The following is a 19,629-nucleotide window of genomic DNA, read 5'->3' on the forward strand; positions in this document are numbered from 1 at the left end:
TTAGCAAAAACGCTGCCTAACCCTACGAGTTAGATCAAATTAATGTACTACAGTCTTGTACACCATAAAAAGGTCTACAAAAAAGTCCGCGATGGTATATGTTTATCTTTTAGGGATAACCCACATTAAGCATTTTTATTGTTTACTTTTTACGTGAGAAAATGGCTTATTTGCGAAGCTATTTTAAGCAATACGGCATTAATCCTTATCGAATTAAGTACCTTAAATACAGTATGCACTTAATATAGATCAATATGGTTCCTTACAGCATGTAAATTAAACAAATATTTTCGGAGATATTACAAATTTAAAATTTGCGTTTAAAAATGTGTAATGTAATAAAAATTGTATTAATTTAGATATTCCAAAGATAGCAGGAAATCTTCATAGTAAGTATAGGGGAAGAGGAATTGTTTTACTCCAAATTTAATGCGTGCAGGCCAAGGGCAGTAATGAATGAACCAAAAATACTGGATCGATTTTAATCATGTTTTCATTGAGTGACATAGGCATATATATTTTATGCCCGTGCAAAGTCGGAGCGGGCCGCTATGTTTTTATATACAACGTTCATATTTTTTCTGTAGTGTATTTAATTTAGTATCAGCATTGCACCCGTGCGAAGCCGGGGCGGGTCGCTAGTCTTATATAAAATAAGAATCTTAGATAAAATATTTAAACTTACTATAGCAAAGGGCAAATAAGGAAAAAATAGATATAAAAATAAAGTAGGTCATGGCTTGAATCCATATCTTATTAAACACAACCAAAGGCTAAATCGGGCATTGGATCGTTGTGAGATATCCGAAGCCTTCTGGCTGACGTCTAATTGGATTAGCTCGACCGATTTTTCTACTTCTCGAGGAATATTGCGAATGGGAGATAGATCTTTCTTAAATCTATGTTTAAAATTGTTCTTTCAAGTTTTAGCGTATTGCTGATACCCGCTTGGTATAGCCCAAATTTGATTTTAAATAGTTAGGGGATGAAAAAGGGAATATGGAACTTTAAATCGAGTTCCTTTCTCGGAACATTTTATAGAGGATTCTTTATAGAATTTTTGTGTAATATAAAACGTTAAATAAAATTATAAATATGAATGATTTAAATTCAACGGAAAGAAAACTTCTATATACTTTACTTTACAGCAGTTTATTCCCCGAGTAATATTAAAAAACTGCGTACACAATCTACTTGATAAGAACAAAAAACGTCCCGACTCAACGCTGATTTATAGTCGACTCCCTTTTTTTGGGATCTGAGATCAAATACTTACTCTAGGAATCGACTACTTTTTTCTGATTACAATAATAAAATATTCCTAATAACGTGCCCAATTTAGATTTCAATATTTTTGAATTTTTTTTATTTTTTTTGATCACTGCACTGAGGATAAATTTATTGCTTATGGCCGAATAACGCGCGAGTGCACGATGAATTAAAATGGACAGAATTGGAAAATACATTGTTGATTAGAAGATATAATTTAATGCATAACAACAAAATTATATATATAATGGGAATGAATCAAATACTAAAATAAAATTCAGCAGAAAAACGAGAAAGATATAACTAAGTAAATGTTACTACAAACAAACAAAATATCCATTCAAGTAAATTGAGAAGTCAATAGAAGTAAATGAAAGACCATAAGTTTTCGCTAAAACTCACCAAATAAATAAAATCCCTATTCAGATAAATCATAAGAGGTCACTCATGGTCAATTTTTGCGCTGTCTTAATATTAACCAGGATATCCAGGACATGCAGTGCATACATAAATAGTATCTTTTCTTTTATTTTGTTAATAACAATTTTTGCATTGCTTTCTTATTTATCTAACCTGCTTTCTTCTTCTCTCTTATTTTCAAAACATATTCGCTGATAACCGCTCTTGAAATATGTTTGGACGGAGCCTTTTTATAAGAGACAAACGAAAGTCATAAATAGGAATACGATTGCTTTAATATTTACTAGCGACCCGCCCCGGCTTCGCACGGGTGCAATGCTGATACTAAATTAAATACACTACAGAAAAAATATGAACGTTGTATATAAAAACATAGCGGCCCGCTCCGACTTTGCACGGGCATAAAATATATATGCCTATGTCACTCAATGAAAACATGATTAAAATCGATCCAGTATTTTTGGTTCATTCATTACTGCCCTTGGCCTGCACGCATTAAATTTGGAGTAAAACAATTCCTCTTCCCCTATACTTACTATGAAGATTTCCTGCTATCTTTGGAATATCTAAATTCATACAATTTTTATTACATTACACATTTTTAAACGCAAATTTCAAATTTGCAATATCTCCGAAAATATTTGTTTAATTTACATGATGTAAGGAACCATATTGATCTATATTAATTGCACACTGTATTTAAGGTACTTAATTCGATAAGGATTAATGCCGTATTGCTTAAAATAGCTTCGTAAATAAGCCATTTTCTCACGTAAAAAGTAAACAATAAAAATGGTTAATGTGGGTTATCCCTAAAAGATAAACATATACCATCGCGGACTTTCTTGTAGACCTTTTTATGGTGTACAATACTGTAGTACATTAATTTGATCTAACTCGTAGGGTTAGGCAGCGTTTTTGCTAATTGCTAAATAAGCCTAAAAAAATAGGTTAATTTACGACATCACGTTAGAAACCTCAAAAATTAGCAATGTTGCCTTAGTATATTATGCATGTATTATACATATAAACCTTCCTCTTGAATCACTCTATCTATTGAAAAAAACCGCATCAAAATCCGTTGTGTAGTTTTAAAGATTTAAGCGCACATAGGGATATAGGGACAGAAAAGGCGACTTTGTTTTATACTATGTAGTGATTGTAAAGTTAGAGCACCTTTTATATCTATTTTTCCACTTTGAGCACGAGAGGGTCCTAACATGTCGCCATATGTAATTCTGTAATACATATGACTGAAAACGGAAAAATCGAATCCAAGCACATAAATGACTCACCTATAGTCTTCATATAATGCTTATACAATTAAACGGCCACACTGCTGATGACAAACTAAATACAAGGTTTAGATACACCACCGTGCATATAACGCGCTGAGGCGTAATTGACGTCCATTGAAATCCAAAAATTTGTATGTTAAAATCACTTTTAAGAACCAACAATCATAACCTTTTGAAATTATATAAATTAGTTTTAAAAGATTTTACTTGAAGTATTTTCCGTCGATAGCTGCTACTTTTTACCATCTTTCAGGCAATGAAGGAGTTCCATCTCAAAAGGATGCTGTATCTTTTGAGTCTATCCACGAATCTATCCATTTCTTGGTATCTTCATAAGAATTGAAGCACTGCTCCGACAAATCACGATGCATCTGTTCAAATAAGTAATAATAAAAACGAGTATGTTCTGGACAATTCGGCGGATGGGGTATCACTTCTCATTATAACGTTTCTAAGTATGCTTTCAATCGTTTTGCAACATATGGTTGAAGGCTGTCATGCTGAAGAATTATATTGTTGTGTCTTTGCTTGTATTCCGTAGGTCTTTCGAAAAGTGGTCAACTTAAACACATCAATAATAGTCAATAGAGATCCGCATTGATGGTTTGATCCAATAATCACATCAAGGTCTCGTCTTTTTTGCTTGTTTAGAACGCTCTTAGACTGGGGTGTCAAAATCACCACTATTAAAACGCCGAAACCAACATTCACGTATTGAAATCGATAAAGCTTGATTACCATAAGTTTGACATAGTATTGGACGTTAAAAAGTTAAATTTCCCCCAAACGCGAGTTGCTCGATATAAATTCAGACATTTTCAGCGCACCGAAGAAAATGTTTGTTCGCACTTCGACGAAATTACACATACTGAAAAGTGAAACCTGTCCTGAATATGAAGTTGTTTACAATGGTGCCAAACGCGATTTAGTACACAATAATACCATATGTTGTAAATTTCTTAAAGTTAGTTTATAGAAATCAAAGGTCCTTAACCAAATTTTAATATTTTAAATAACTCTCTCTCTAACTACATATCCATCAATGTTTCATGTTACATGAAATTATTACCCAAGTCCCAAAATCTTGATTGCTAAAGTATAACGATATTATCTGTTTAGTCACCATTCAGTTAAATCTTCGTGGAGTATCAATATAACAAGTATTAATATTATAAAGAGCAATTTTTTAAAAAATATTGATGCTGAAACCTATAACATATGTTAGCATATATAGAAAAGCACGGATGATTTGATAATTCGGTTTCATTCGGATACGCTCGAAGTCACTGTTGCTGATAACCTTCACAATTCTAAGACTTCATTCACTTTGGGAAAATAGGCTACAATAAAACTATTCTTTTGTTATTTTATTTTTTGCCTAATATATCAGTTTTCCTCTTATAAAATTAAACTCTATAATATCCAAGGAAGCTTTTTCGGAATCTCAGACTAATATTATTTTCACGTATTTTTCTATAACTTGGTTTGGTTTTTGTTTTGTTTATATTATTAATAAAGTTCGTTGAAATTTAAACTATAAGGTGTTGTTGCCTGTAGATATGATGTTTTATGCCTTAAATGTCACCTTCCGACCAGTTTCAACTTTAATGATATAAGCTTAATTAACTGTTATTAATTAACATTAATAAATAACATTATATATATATATATATATATATATATATATATATATATATATTCCATCATTTCAACATTTCTTGTTCACAATTCCATCATATATTAATATGTTCTTCAATATGCCTGATCGAGATCGTCCAAGCTGAAAAAGTGTTATTAACAATTCCTGTTTGCAGCATGAAGAACAATATATCTCCTATGATTTCTTAATAAAAATAAAATAAATCAATTCTTATTCCAACGTTTACCTTTTTCCGTCAACTTTTGTTTTCTTAACACTATTTTTATTATCATCTTGCCATGAAAGAGAGGGTATATTGGTCTCCTTCTGAAATATTTAGTAGTCATCTAAACACAGATATTGAAATAATAAGAGTTGATTTTATTATATGCCTTTAAATGTAGTACTATTTTAGTAGCAATGTCTGGAAGTTCCATTCGACCTCTTCTTAGGTTATTGTTACACCATTTAGATCCTATATTACCTAACAGTACAGGAAAGCCTAGCCTCAAAGAGCTACATATCTCTAAAGTGTCTATAGATACTTTTCAGATTTACAGTTTCCTTTAAAATAATTGTATTAAGACTATGTTCAGAATACTACTACTTGTATTGCTTTTACACATGTCTCTCGATAGAGATAACAATAAGCTGATCTTGATTCGCCACCCCCTTAGTATAAGGACAGTCTCTTTTCAGTGAATCTAAGATTATCTTTTTCATTTTTTGAGACATTTCAGTACTGCCCATACTAATTCAGTTTAGCTACAATACGCTAAAATTATTTTCAATAAAAACCGTAACAAATTTATCATAACAAGCAAAGCGTTCAGATTTCAAATAACGTTTGCCGGTTTATAACCACAGAATAACTAATACTGATTTTGTAACTTTAAATGGAAAATTTATATATTTTGTGGTTTATAACCCGTAGTTATTATAATTAATATTTTGAATAATTTTACAACGTTAAATAACCGGGCGACTTTGGCAGACTGATTCGGTTAAATGTTCATACTTGTCAAACAGCGCTCTATCTCTTTTTAAATAGAATAAAATGAGAAGGAAAACGTCTAACTGTCTAAATTCGACAGGACATATTGACACACCTTGATGACGTGAGTTCACTGCTGTTTTGAATAATCTATAGAACATATATCCTAGCAGAGTACCATTTATAGAGCATTCAAAGAGACTACGAAAATGTACGTTGGATCACCAATCAAATTACCCTCCATAAACGCCAAATTACCTTCTAGCCGACTTGTTGGCGCGGTGGTATATTATATATATATATATATATATATATATATATATATATATATATATATATATATATATATATATACCCTCTTCTTATTATATAATCGAAAAAATCAAATATCCGAAATATTTGTTGCCCTATTCCCTATCCGAATATAATTAAGCCAAAATACCCCTGTATACCTAAAATTGGTTAGGTAATCGATAAAATTCTTGTCATTGATAAAATCCACTATCACCCCTGCCCAACTCAATAATTCACCACTGACAACCCAGCCAAGCAAAAATACCCCAAAGCTCCCTTAATTACCCGACCTAATCGAATATCAAATCAGCCCTGACAGTTTGAGCCGGGGGTCCGTTCGATTCGGTTTTCGGGGTAGGGGGGAATTTCACCTCTGACAAACTATCGGAATCACACGGGGACCGCCCCAACGTCAGATTCTCAGCCTCTCTGCGCCCGAGGCGGCTTAGAAGCAACCACCCGCGATTCGGACTAGGCCCCCCCTCCACCACCCACTGCCGGAAAACCAATCCGTTCGTAATTTATGCGTCTTTGTCGCACGTTCTCGGTCGCCAGGTATAAATTTACATCCTGCGGCTTATCTGTTCGCGTCGTTCACGGTAATTTAGTTATTGCGATACGAAGATATCGGGCAAGATGAGCCGCCTTGGGGACTGAGGCTTTAGGCTCGAAGTGGAGCGACGAGGAATGTGCGCCGGTGCACTTCAAATTGAATATTGTCTGCGTTACGGTATAATCTACGATGGGGCTGATTAAATGTTATTTTGCCCTTCCTGCTATACATAATACATTTAACAACGATTACTAGTCAAACGACAAAATGTTGTAGAATAAATTACGTTTAGCAAATACATAGGATGTGGCACGGTTTGTATTTATCGATCATCCATATTTAAACAAGAGTTGGTCATGGTCAAAACTCCACCTGCACTTTCTTCAAATGAGACACTGATACTCATGAATATTGATACTCTATTTTATCTTGTGTAGTTTGAGAAGCTCACCATATCAAATAAAATTAATATATATAATGGTGAAGTTGCACAAAATAAGATGTGCCCAAAAACAAACAGCATGGTGGCTCGAAGAAATAAAACGAAAAAGAAATACTTGGAGAAACTATTTAATGAAAAATCAATCACAAAGTACGAAGTATACAAAAAAATAGAGGAAAAGTAAAACGAATAATGGAAGAAGTAAAAAATAAAATATAGATACTATTACATATACAGCCTATAATTATATGTCAAAGATAGAAAAGTAGAAAGCAAGATACGAAAAATTATACCGACTAACAAGAAAAGATGTAAGAGCCCACAGGATATTGATTTGATTTCGAATTAATCATGCAGCTCTTCGTTTGTTACGTGGCGATGAGCATTGGTAACTAATCGTAGAACTTTTGGCTGCGTTAGATTACTAATTGGTTTGATGTTTCAGCTCAAACCCATATTTGCACTTCATGAGTCAAAAGTAGTTTTATGGTTGATTAATTAATCAATCTCTTTGATTTTAGTCCAAGTTGAGAGTATCTTTCGAGAGTCTAATCTGCTCTGCTTTTTTTCTAACATGATTTTTCCAATTTAACCTACTATCAAGATGTATGCCAATTTATTTAGCTGATCCTGCTTGGCGAATTCGGCAAATAATATAATTAGATTGTTGTAATTTCGCCACAACGCAAAATCAAAACGGACAGATTTGGAGCTATTAAACTGTATTTTCCAGTGTTTAGTGCCTTTGTAGAACTTGTTGACTGCTATTTGTAATTTTTCTACATCCTTAAGCAAATATTGCTATGATCATTGTGTCGACGGTAAATGTTCCAAGTATTGTTTCTTTTGTAGTTGGTATATCAACATAGAGCTTGTACAGTAGTGGTCTGGATTTTCTTTCAAAAAGAGACGATTGCATCAGTCCGCAGTAATATCGCGGCAGCAATTTGCTGATTTTGTAGATTAGTCACAAATGCCATTCCCGGTCAAAAGCTTGTGAATATAACAGGCCAATATTTTTTTTTTGGAATGACTTTTGAACTACCGTTGTTACTTCATGCACTTGGTCGATTGTAGAATTTGTCTATAAATGGTTTAATACATTTTAACAGTAGTTTTTCAAATACTTTTGATATCGCAAGTAGAAGCTAAATAGGTTCGTAAGATCCAAATTTGTTTTTTGTCGGTTGTTCAGGTTTTTTAAGCAAAATTGTGTAAGCAACCTTAAAATATTCTGGAATATGCTTGAGTCCCAAACAGGAATTAAATATATATGTCAAGATGATTATTGCTTTTCGTGTCAGCTCTTTTAATAAACCAGGTATATATCATCAATTCCAGGAACCTTTTTAGGATTGAGGTTGTTGTGAATTTCCATGGCAACTTCCATTGGAGTAATCATTTACAGCTACATTGAATTGTTAATAAACAACATTAATTAACAAACAAGTATTATAGATATGGTAGATTATATATCATTCGGTTGCATAGTTTGTTCGGGCGGATAGAATACGTTAGCTAAATGTTAGAGGAATAAGTAAGTCATCACATTTTTAGATCTTTGGTGTTGAATGAAAAGATCTGATACAGATTATCCATCAAATGCTAAAGTGTCTAAAGGTTCTTTAAACATTTTCTGGGTTTTTGTCCTAACAAGTAAATTGAAGAGTCCCCGGCCTGACACATAGATGGCGCTACGAAATCCATATGTTTTTTAGTTAACCCTTACCCTCAAAAGAAGCTTGTATAAATCTGACAGCTCTCAGATCATCAGTTTGTGAATTAAAACATTTTGAGTGAAGCAACTTTTGTTATTGTGAAAAAAAAATGGATAAAAAGGGATTTCGCGTGTTGGTAAAAGTTGAAGCAAACACCTGGCTTGGTAGTTTCCGGACACTGCCCCAGGAAAATCAATCATCAAGGATTGGTATGCTAAGTTTAGACGTGGTAAAATGAGCACTGAAGACGGTGAACGCAGTGAATGCCCAAAAGAGGTTGTTACCGAAGAAAACATTTAAAAAATCCACAAAATAATTTTGAATGACCATACATTGAAATTGAATGAAATAGCATTCTGAAGATATCAAATGAATGTATACATTATATCATTCACGAATATTTGTGTATGAGAAAGTTCTGTGCTAAGTGGGTGTCACGCGAGTTCAATTTTACCAAAAACAACGATGAGTTGATGATTCGGAGCAATGTTTAAAAATGATGAAGCATATTAAACTCGAGTTTTTGCATCGATATGTGACAACGGATGAAACATGGCTCCATCATTTTACTCCGATGTCCAATCGACAGTCATCCGAGTGGACTATACACGATGAACCCGCTCCGAAGCGTGGGAAAACGAAACAGTCGGCTAATACTCTTATGGAATCTGGGTTTTGGGATGCGCATGAAATAATTTTCATTGACTAACTTAAAAGTAGAATGACCATCAACAGCAACTATTACATAGCGTTATTGGACCGTTTGAAAGACGAAATCGCCGAAAAACGGCCGCACTTAAAATAAGTGCTGCTTCACCAAGACAATGCACCATGTTACAAGTCAGTGAAAATGATAGCAATAATCCATTCATCCACCGTATTCTCCAGATCCGCGCCCCAGCGACTATTTGCTGTTCTCAGATCTGAAAAGAATGCTCGCTGGGAAGAAATTTTCGTCGAATGATGAGGGAATCGCCGAAAGTGAGACCTATTTTGAAGCAAAGGACAAATCGTACTTAAAAAATAGTATAGTAATGTTGGAGGGTCGCTATAATCAGTGTATCACCCTTGAAGGGAAATATGTTGAATAAAAAAACTAATTTTGCCAAAAAAAATGTGTTTTACTATGGTAGGCCGGGGACTTTTCAATTGACCTGTTATGTCTTGTTGTAACAGTGAAAGAGTGTCTTATAACAGTTTTTCACATTGATATTTACGAATTGCTTGAGCCAAAATATGTGCGAGCACTTAATATATATGACAAGAAATGTCGGTTTATAAATTAGTTTTTACATATAAAAAATATCTTCCAAAGACAAAACGTTGTTTTCTACTTTGTCTTGTGTCCCATATGAAGAGTAACAATTCACCATCAAATGAGGAAAATTGTACAAGTAATTTTATAATTACTAATATTCTTTACAATAATCATTTTAGCTCTTTATGCATAAATTAATGTATTTATTACCTGCAATATTTGGTTACTGTCATATTACGAAATGTATTTACTAATGAAATCTGGAATAGATTAAGTGGTTACTACTAACAAAATTTAAAGGAAAATATTAATAAATTTTACAATTGCCTCTAATACAATGATATAATATTTCTCCAGAACCACATCAATTACTATCAATCGTTAAAAAAGAATAATTTTTCTCAGCAGTTCTCTGTTCACCAGATATCAAATTAACTGAATTTCTGAAAATTAAAAATTAATTGATTACACTCTATATTAGAGTATATTATACTATTAGAGTCCACAAATGTTCCGTAATCAATATTGTATTAAACTTTGTATATTTGAAAGCATACATTGTTTTTTGTCAATTGTTTAGCACGTTTTAAAATATTACTAGTATAATATATTGTCATTAAACATAGAAAATGCTATGAATTCTCTTTTGAAATACTATTACTATTGTATTTTTAATTTTTTCTTTTAATTTTTACTATTATTACAACTATTATTGATATTATTATTAAAATATTTTAAATTTCAGGCTACTTATATTGTCAGTCGCACCCTCTTGTTGCAAATGAACGCTAAACTTGTTCACAATTAACGCAAAGTAGTTACCATTTTAATCTCTAAATTTTGTGGACCGTCGTCTTGATTCATTCTGTGTTGTGGCTTTAACCGAGTTATTGGTAGTATATAAAAAGAGGGCGACTCAGTTGAATCCAATGTTTTAAATACCCAAACACCTTCACCAAATCGATTCTACAAAGTCGGTTCCAAAAAAGTAAAGTTTAAAATAATTGTTTATATTTTATGTGTCATCGAACTGATACCACTGTTCTATATGGAATTCACTTATTTGTAAGACTTTTTGTAAAATTTTAGGCCTAAAAATTCTTCCTAATCCTATAACTTTTAATTACACCAAATTTCACGCTACCCTTTGCTCCCATATTCCAGAAAAAGGGAGGCTATATTTTGGCTAATCTGATAAATTTATAGATAATATATGGATTACACCCTCATTTTCAAAGACAATATCATTTTCTATAATAACTCGATTAAAAACCAAACCAACTTTCGTTAAAAATAATATTAGTTTTACGAGAAAAAATCCCATTCGTTCTGACCCATCTGCTCCAACATATCTCTAATCCAGGCCATTACAGAGTGGAAATTTTCAATTTTCCTAGCATTAATCGGAATAAAGGCTTGTTCAGTACGGTTCGCGGTTGGTTATTAAAAGAACGAGAACAACGGGAATGGGAGAATAATCCTGACGGATATTAAAATCGAAAAATTAGTTATCGATATCATAAAGTTGCCGGGAAAAAGTTCGCTGTAATTAAATGTTACAATAATTGTATTTAAAGTTTCCTGTTATATTGTACTTAATGAACCACTAATATCGACGTCCAAAAATATTAATACTTATTGAAAAATGTGGCTTCAAAAAAGAGGCATCTGAATATCTGAATATTATGTCAGTGTTGTAATTCTTGTGCAATTTTTTTAAAACTCTACACATTTCATACTCTTTATACTATCAATTTTTTTTAAATGGTTTTATTTCATTTTTGTCAGTCGTGACCGACTAACCTACAATGTATCTTTACAATATCTTATATCTAAGAGATACATCTATAAGAACACTGTTATTATCTACTAAATGCACTACAGTCCACTACACGAGATCAATTGTTTTGAATATTTTGAGTCTGTCCTGATTGGGTGTTATTTAAGAGTTTTATTAGTTATTGACATGAGATTACGTTATTGACATGAAAATAGTCTTTCCTCACGTCTTCTGGCGATTCTCTTGATTTTCTGAGCAACACCTCCTACTGAATGGTGTAAATAATCAGACCTGTAGTATAGTCTATTCAAAGTTCTTTTGTATATGCGTCATCGAAATATATTATGTCATAACGTCGCAATGTTACCGCATAAGCTTTGAGTTTTAGTTCAGATCGGATTTGACATACAACAATATTCTAATCTAAATAAAATAATTTAACAAAAATGTTGTCAAATATATTTAATTTATTTTAACATTATAGTACATCTAATGCAAATATTATCGAATGACTTAAAACTACAATTAAGAACATAGGTATAATAGTTTGTAAGTTAGAATGGTTTTATTATATTTACATTTAACTCTTTAACATATCACCTATGAGGTAGAGTTCTAGACTCGTTTTTTATGTAGTGGTATCCCCCTGTAGGCTTAATCCACCTAATTAACAATTATATATCAAAGTAATGTATTTTACTTTCATTGGGAAGCAACTTACCGTTTCACGTTTAGTTCTTGTTTCCTCTAATGGTGTATTTACTTGTTAAGTCATCTTGATATCACTGTATATTTTATTTGTTCTGTTTCCTGTGTACTGTGTACACCGTTCTTGTTAAAATTAATCCCTGAATTCTTCCTAATACATTTACCATATCTACAAATATATCACTGATAAGAAAAAAATTATATAATTTTAACGTTTAGTGCTAATACTAACTGTAAAAAAATTAGATTGGTTTTTTATCCTAATGAAATCAAATAAAAACCGATAGAAATTGATGAACCAACGCCGTTTGTTAAACAAACGGAATCAAAAAAAGCACGCTCTCGATTAATCGCATCTCGAATAACAGAAAACAAAACAATAGAACAAAGACGTTCAAAGGCTTCCACGATAATGAACGGACTATGACATATCCATTCATAATAACGTCGAAGTAAATGAATAATTGTCGATCGCTCGCACGCATGGCCTACTCAGATATATCGACGGCGGATAAAGGAACGCGGACGATCGGCGAAAAACCAACCGATGAATTGCTACTTCCAGTCCGGTCTTTATCGTTCGATTATTCGACGCTTTGATGTATGTGTTCGACGTTTTTGTGGCACTTTCTTTTAGTGCGTCGGCTCTGTTGGGCCCGGCCAGTTTAATTGGACGGATGGGAGTTTAAAAAATTCAATCTACCTTTGAACTGGAAATGAAATGAAATTGAAGTTAATTGAATCGTTATCAGTACAGTCCTTTGGTATGTATGAGATGCCATGTCATATGTACATACTTTAATAATGATGGCAGATTTGTCTGTAAAATATTAATCCAGCTGTACATTCTGTCATAAAATGCTGGAAATTAGTTGGGATAATAAAATTGTTGTATTTATCTAATGAAATCGGATTAAAGGATTTACAAAAATGCATTTGTTTTCATATTTAGGTAGAGTTTGATTATTTTTTTCATCAAAAATAGCAGAAAATATAATTCGCCAGTTAACTCCATTCGGAGGAAATTGCCTCGGTATAGAGTCAGATGTTATAGAAATGTCGCAACAATATCAATATATAGTCTATTTAAAATAACAGCGAACTCATGCTACGTTAAGATGTCGAATGTATTGCCTATCGCAAATTGCAAATTCGTTTTAAAATCAGACAATATCTTCCTTCTAATTTTATTCTAATTAAAAAAAGATAGAACGTTGTATGTTAGGTTCCAATATGTAACTAAATCAACCTATAAAATTTGGCTGGTTATCAAACCTTTCTAAATTCTACAGAACATTAGTGAAAATAATTAAAGGTTACAAACTGACAAACGTTGTAATCTAAAATAAGTTAATGCGGCTATATTGCGAGGTGCCAACGTCATATATTTTAAGGACATGCAATGACCTTTTGTTGGATAGATGCAGCTATATTCTAGATGTAGCACAAGCCTTCGATAAGCTACGATTGAATGACGGCCTCGTTCATAAGCTGGTTGGAATAATAACCTATCGCTATCGTTATTATTTATCTGAGCCACCTGATTGTGCTCTGCGAGCTCCTTCAAACATTCGAGCTTCATTCCGCTACAACCGCACCCGTCCAAATGGTTTAAAATAAAAGCCGATATTCAAGTGGACATTTCGCTGCATTTAGTGCAGCGCCGTATGTGATATCGGTTATCTGTATCAGAATTTTACGCAACTTTCAGCCAGTAACAATGCTAATAACTATGACTATGAAGTTTTAATTTAATTAATGTAATGTTAAAAAATTAAATGTTCTTAGGAAGAAAAGTTGAAACGGAAAAGGTAGACCATTACCAGATATTATTGTTGAGAAATCTGGTGCAAGTAGAAGGAAAAGTTACACCAGTAAATTTTAGAGAGGCATTTATTTAAAAAATAAATGGATTTTTGGTTTAAAAAAATGCTTCAAAAATGCTTTGTGCTGTTTTCCTTGCTAACTTTTTGATGGTGATAAAGCTTGGACGGAAATGGAGGTCATCGAAGTCTCTCCTTTTACCAACGAGAGTTTTTCTAGACTGGACCTACTGTTTTACGTGAGCTCCGAACCACGGTCCTCGGCATTAAGCCTACCGACTGGCAAGTGACCAGAAAGATTATAAATTGCAGAAAAGTTTATAGCGCGTTTGAATTGGTCCTTCGGGGATATTATGAGAGACTTATAATTTTGTCGGCTGAACTACATGCAACTCTAAGTGTGCATCTGCAGAATACTTGAATATTTAAAGGCACCTTCAAAGAATTACATAACGATTTGTTACAACGTTTGCTTGAATAAAAACTTGATTGAATAATTAATAAATAATCAACAAATAATTGAGGAAATTAATAATTCTTCATTTTTGACAATCATGGCTGAAGAAACCACTGATGCTGCTTCAAAATCTCAACTAGTACTTATTTTTAGATATGGTTAATTGTTGAAAAACGTGATACAGATACACTTAGAAAAATAATTTTAAGCATTATACATCCTTTAATTTCAGTTTCACATATCAAATTGGTCGCACAAATCTATGATGGAACAGTGATGATGAGCGGCTAATATGCAGAAGTTGATGTCATGTCATGTGCACTGTTATGTGCATCAATTAAATTTGATTACGTCTAAAGCTGCTTCCACAAATATTCAAGTATGTGTATTTTTTGGAAATGTACAAGACATTTCTGACTTTTTTAATAATTCTCTCCAACGAGTAGAAGTGTTGAACAAAAATATTAACAGAAGCATCCCCCACAGCTTTGCAATGCGTTAGAGCTGTAACACACGCACTATTAATATTCTGTAAAAAGATAAGAACGATCTCATTGAGTGAATGGATGAAATAGATCAATTCTCGAGCAACACAGTCTGTAGTGCAGCAGCCTCTATTCCCCGTACATTAAATAATCCGATCTTCAATTTTTGGCTAACTTTTTTCCATCATGCACCACGCGGATATCCATTGTAACTAACTGTAGTAAAGAAAAATTGAACCTACTGGAACAAGAGACGCTATCGATAATTTTGAACGCACTCTTATTAAAAGAGCACCTAGTAGATGCATCACTTTTATTTTTGGAATACTTTGAAAAGTGCGATAAATTTCCTGAGGATAAACTAACTTCCGTATGTTCCTTTTATCCCATACTTGACAAAGAACGATTACGAACTAAACTGTCCGGCATATATTCAAGAAATGAATTATTGAAGAACATTACTTCTAACTCCTAACATTTTTAATAGCAAATAATCTAGTAGACACTTTAAAGGAGGCTAAACAATTATTAGAAATCGTGATAACAACTCCAATAACAACATCACAGGCTTAAAGGTGTTTCTTAACACTAAAATGCATCAAAACGTTTCTCATAAAACTCATTGGCCGAAGACATTTTAAATTGCAAAACATTTTAAAATTTTTATCTTAGCAACTTAATTCGTTATTAAAAATGAACTTCGCCTTAGGCGACCAATTAGATTAAAAATAAAAATTCGACGAAAACTGAGACAGACTAAGCGACATATTTTATCTGGCGATATCTCTATGGAACTAAACCTTAACCATAACATATTTTTGAGCCATTTATATAAAACTTAATAACTAAAAAATGAACAGTGAAAAAAAGTGTCGAAAAAACTTTCCGTTTGTGGTCAGCTTCAAATGTATAAGTGGTAGAAAGTGAATTAATTGTGCAAGAAAAAGATCTTAATTAAAGCCTGGAAGGAAGAAGGAAGTTTCACAAATAGTTGCAGAGTCCACGCTGTTTCCAACAAAGATGATGCTAAAAAAAGTTCATCATAAGATTTAGGAACAAATTATCGTGATAATACCCAAACCTGAACAAACCATTCATTTGACACTCTTTTGTCAGTAACTAATACGATTGAAGAAGGCTATAAAAGTTGTCGTAATTACTAAATGAAAAGAATTTCCCAATTCTGCATGTTTGATACATCCACATCTGATATCCGGGATCTCGTCTCGTCCCACTAGCGTTTGTTCCGAAATGTATATCAAAAAATATACTTTCTTTATGTTATTTTACAAAATGTATAACGTGGGAAAAATTAAATTACTTTTGGAGAGCCCATTCTTATAAATTATATTATTCTTATAAAAAATGTCATTGCTTAAATAACATATTCTACGCTCTATAAACTTTCGGTTCTATTCCAAATTCCATAATGTTTAAATACAAAATAATACACATTTTGTATTGGCATAATATAATATTAACATAAAATGTGAAGCTTACCAACATTTAAACTATAAATTACAATGTTTTAAAGGTATTATTGGAAAATGATTATAGGCCCATGACCTACTCTATTACAAAAACGACGCAAAAAATGCAATGCTAATTATTCGAACACTTCAGTTCATCCGCCAGCTTTTCATCGTTCGGCTTCCAACGTGCCCGCTCGATTTTTTTTTCTGATCAAGCTCCATTATACCAGTTGTGCTATTAGGAACATAATTGGACGAGTGATGCTTCAAAAAGCAATTCGGCTATGAACACTGCACCAGATCGAATAGTGAAATAATGTATCGGAAAATTATTTTTAAAAATTTTTCATCGACGAGACCAAATTGATGATAACGAAATCTTTATCAGTTTAATCCGTTGTATAATGTATAATGAATACATTAAGTGAAATAAAAATAAATATTTTGTAAATTAATATAATATTAGTAGTACGTACCCTAGAGTGGCTTAAAACTAGGCACTTACCCAGAGGGGGGGGCATTGGCTCTTATTATCTAATAAAATAAAAATTAATTAGTAGCATTTTTTAATATTTCTACCATTTAGTGCACTTCACTACACAACTACAAAGATCACACGGTTTGGTTCTCTTGAGTTTGGGCCCTAGTTCAGTGTTATCTAAGAGTTTGGTAGCACTTCATATCTTGTTAGGAATCTCTTAATATACTCTATGACAGTTGAAATCCAAACGTCTCGGTTTAAAGTTTTTAGTTATGCATGGAGTTAAATGCAGATAAGTAGAGTATGTTAACTTACAAATTCCTTTTCCTGACAGTAAATTCTAACTAGTCTTTTTCTTGTTGTTAAACTAATATGCATATTAATAATAATAATAATATTGCTACATGATCAATCAAATCAATAACATTTTATTAATCAAATATCATAAATTTTAAATTCAGAATTCATTCATACGATTGGCATGTCATATGAGAACATAATTATGTGCATAGAGCTATTGAAAACTGTCCAAAGACTGCAAAATGTACTAATTAACATTTATATAAAACATTTTTTATAAATGCAAACAAAAAAATACGATAATATAATATAATATAATAATAATATAATATAATATAGATAATTTTCTAATACTAGCATGATTATTTACCTATTTATTGCAGTTTATTTTTAAAATATGCTATCTAAAAATAGGGTGTTTTCAAACCTTTTAACAGTAATATAGAGTGTGGCAACATGCTACCATTTTGATTGTGCACCATCTTGGGCCAAAAGTCCCGCTACCATTTCGATTGCGCTCCATTTTGATTATGTGACGTATAAATCAGTTTCGCTTTAACGGTTGTATTGTATAAACATCCAATTTGTATAAACTACTGCATATTCTCCTAAGCTCTTTTTTTTTCTTCAAATGGATGTCCAATGACGCTATGTAATAGTCGCTGTTGATGGTCATTCTTTTTCAAGGTAATCAATGAAAATTATTCCATGCACATCCTAAGATACAGACACTATAACCTTGCCAGTCGACGGTTGTGTTTTCCACGCATTGGAGCGTGTTCATCGTGTGCATTCCAGTCGGATTACTGTCGATTGGACTTAGGAGTGAAATGATGGAATCATGTTTCATCCAGTGTCACATATTGACTCAATAACTCGGGTTTATTACGCTTGATCATCTTCAAACACTGTTCCAAATCATAAACTCGTCGTTGATTTGGTCAAAAGTGAGCTCGCGCGGCACCCACTTTCTACAGAGCTTCCTCATACCCCAATATTCGTGACTTAGACGTTTAGACGTTATTATAGACGTTTAGTTGATACTTTTAGAGTGTCTGCAATTTCATTCAATATCAATTTACGGTCATTCAAAGTAATTTTGTGGATTTTTGAAATGTTTTCGTCAGTAACAACCTCTTTTGGGCGTCCACTGCGTTCACCGTCTTCGGTGCTCATTTCACCACGTCTAAACTTAACATACCAATCCTTGATGGTTGATTTTCTTGGAGCAGTGTCCGGAAACTGGGTATCAAGCAAAGATTTTCTAATCTTTCTTCAACTATAACCTTTCACTTCAAAAAATAATATTTCATCAACACGCGAAATTCCTTTTTATCCATTTTTCGTTGCAACAAAAGTTGCTTCACTCAAAATACTATAATTCACAAACTAATGATCCGACAGCTGTCAAAATTATACGCGCATCTTTTGAAGGTTATGCCTCACTAAAAAACATATGGACTTAATTCTAGTAGCGCCATCTATATGTCAGGCCGGGGACTTTTCAATTGACCTGTTACTCTGTCTTGGTTAGTGCAGTGATAGGCGACAGGACGGTCCTTATACCGTTGCGATATATTCGTGGGTTCGAATCTTACCGGAACATAATAAATTTATGTTTGTGGTTGTTTAACGTCGGTAATCTGGCTGGATACGATCGTATGTCTTCTGGTATGATCACCAAGTCGATCATTGACCAGTGCCAGTAAAGTCATCTTAATGTCAAGGTCGGTGGTTCGATGCCCACATTAAATAATAGGTCCAGCAAAAAGAAAACTCCAAAATATATTTTTAAAAAACGATTACTTTGAACATACTATAATAAAATTTCCATTAAGTCTTAAATCTAATATTCCGAATCAAAATCCAACTGACTGAAACCTCTTTTTTCGTCCGAGAAATTTCAACGTCCAATTTAGTTCAGGTATCGTTTTGTTGTCGGGCTTTTAGCAAATAGATGCGGCTTTTTGCGATCGAGTTTACCCCCTGACTGCATCGGTTCGATGTAACCGCTTTAATTGAACGAGAGGGTATAAAAAAGCGATACAGTTTTGAATGGTACACCGGATCGAAAAAGCGTCTAGATATTTCCGCACTTAATTAAAACTTTGTCAGTTCGTACTTTAAAAGCCTCTAGTTTTATTGATTATGTTATAGTTCTTGAGCTTGTTTTCATAAGACTTTTCAATGAGAATTTCAACACCTCGAAATGAGCATCCCCTGAATGAAATACTATTC

General features: G+C 32.8%; 1 protein-coding gene and 1 long non-coding RNA gene across 2 annotated transcripts in view; one reads left to right on the plus strand and one right to left on the minus strand.

The window, feature by feature from the left end:
* The window catches only part of LOC143189965 (C3 and PZP-like alpha-2-macroglobulin domain-containing protein 8), a 468,650-nt gene that overhangs the window by 131,892 nt on the left and 317,129 nt on the right, over window positions 1-19,629 (plus strand). The gene's annotated exons all lie outside the window — the stretch shown is intronic.
* On the minus strand, window positions 12,142-12,770 carry LOC143191730 (uncharacterized). Its single transcript, XR_013004605.1, has 3 exons — window positions 12,606-12,770; window positions 12,387-12,542; window positions 12,142-12,328 (listed from the first exon to the last, which is right to left on the minus strand). It is a non-coding gene; the product is annotated as an uncharacterized LOC143191730 (long non-coding RNA).

Source organism: Rhynchophorus ferrugineus, unplaced genomic scaffold (assembly GCF_030347505.1).
Source record: "Rhynchophorus ferrugineus isolate W39M unplaced genomic scaffold, kcgeb_rfMv2 rfM2, whole genome shotgun sequence".
Taxonomy (NCBI): domain Eukaryota; kingdom Metazoa; phylum Arthropoda; class Insecta; order Coleoptera; family Curculionidae; genus Rhynchophorus; species Rhynchophorus ferrugineus.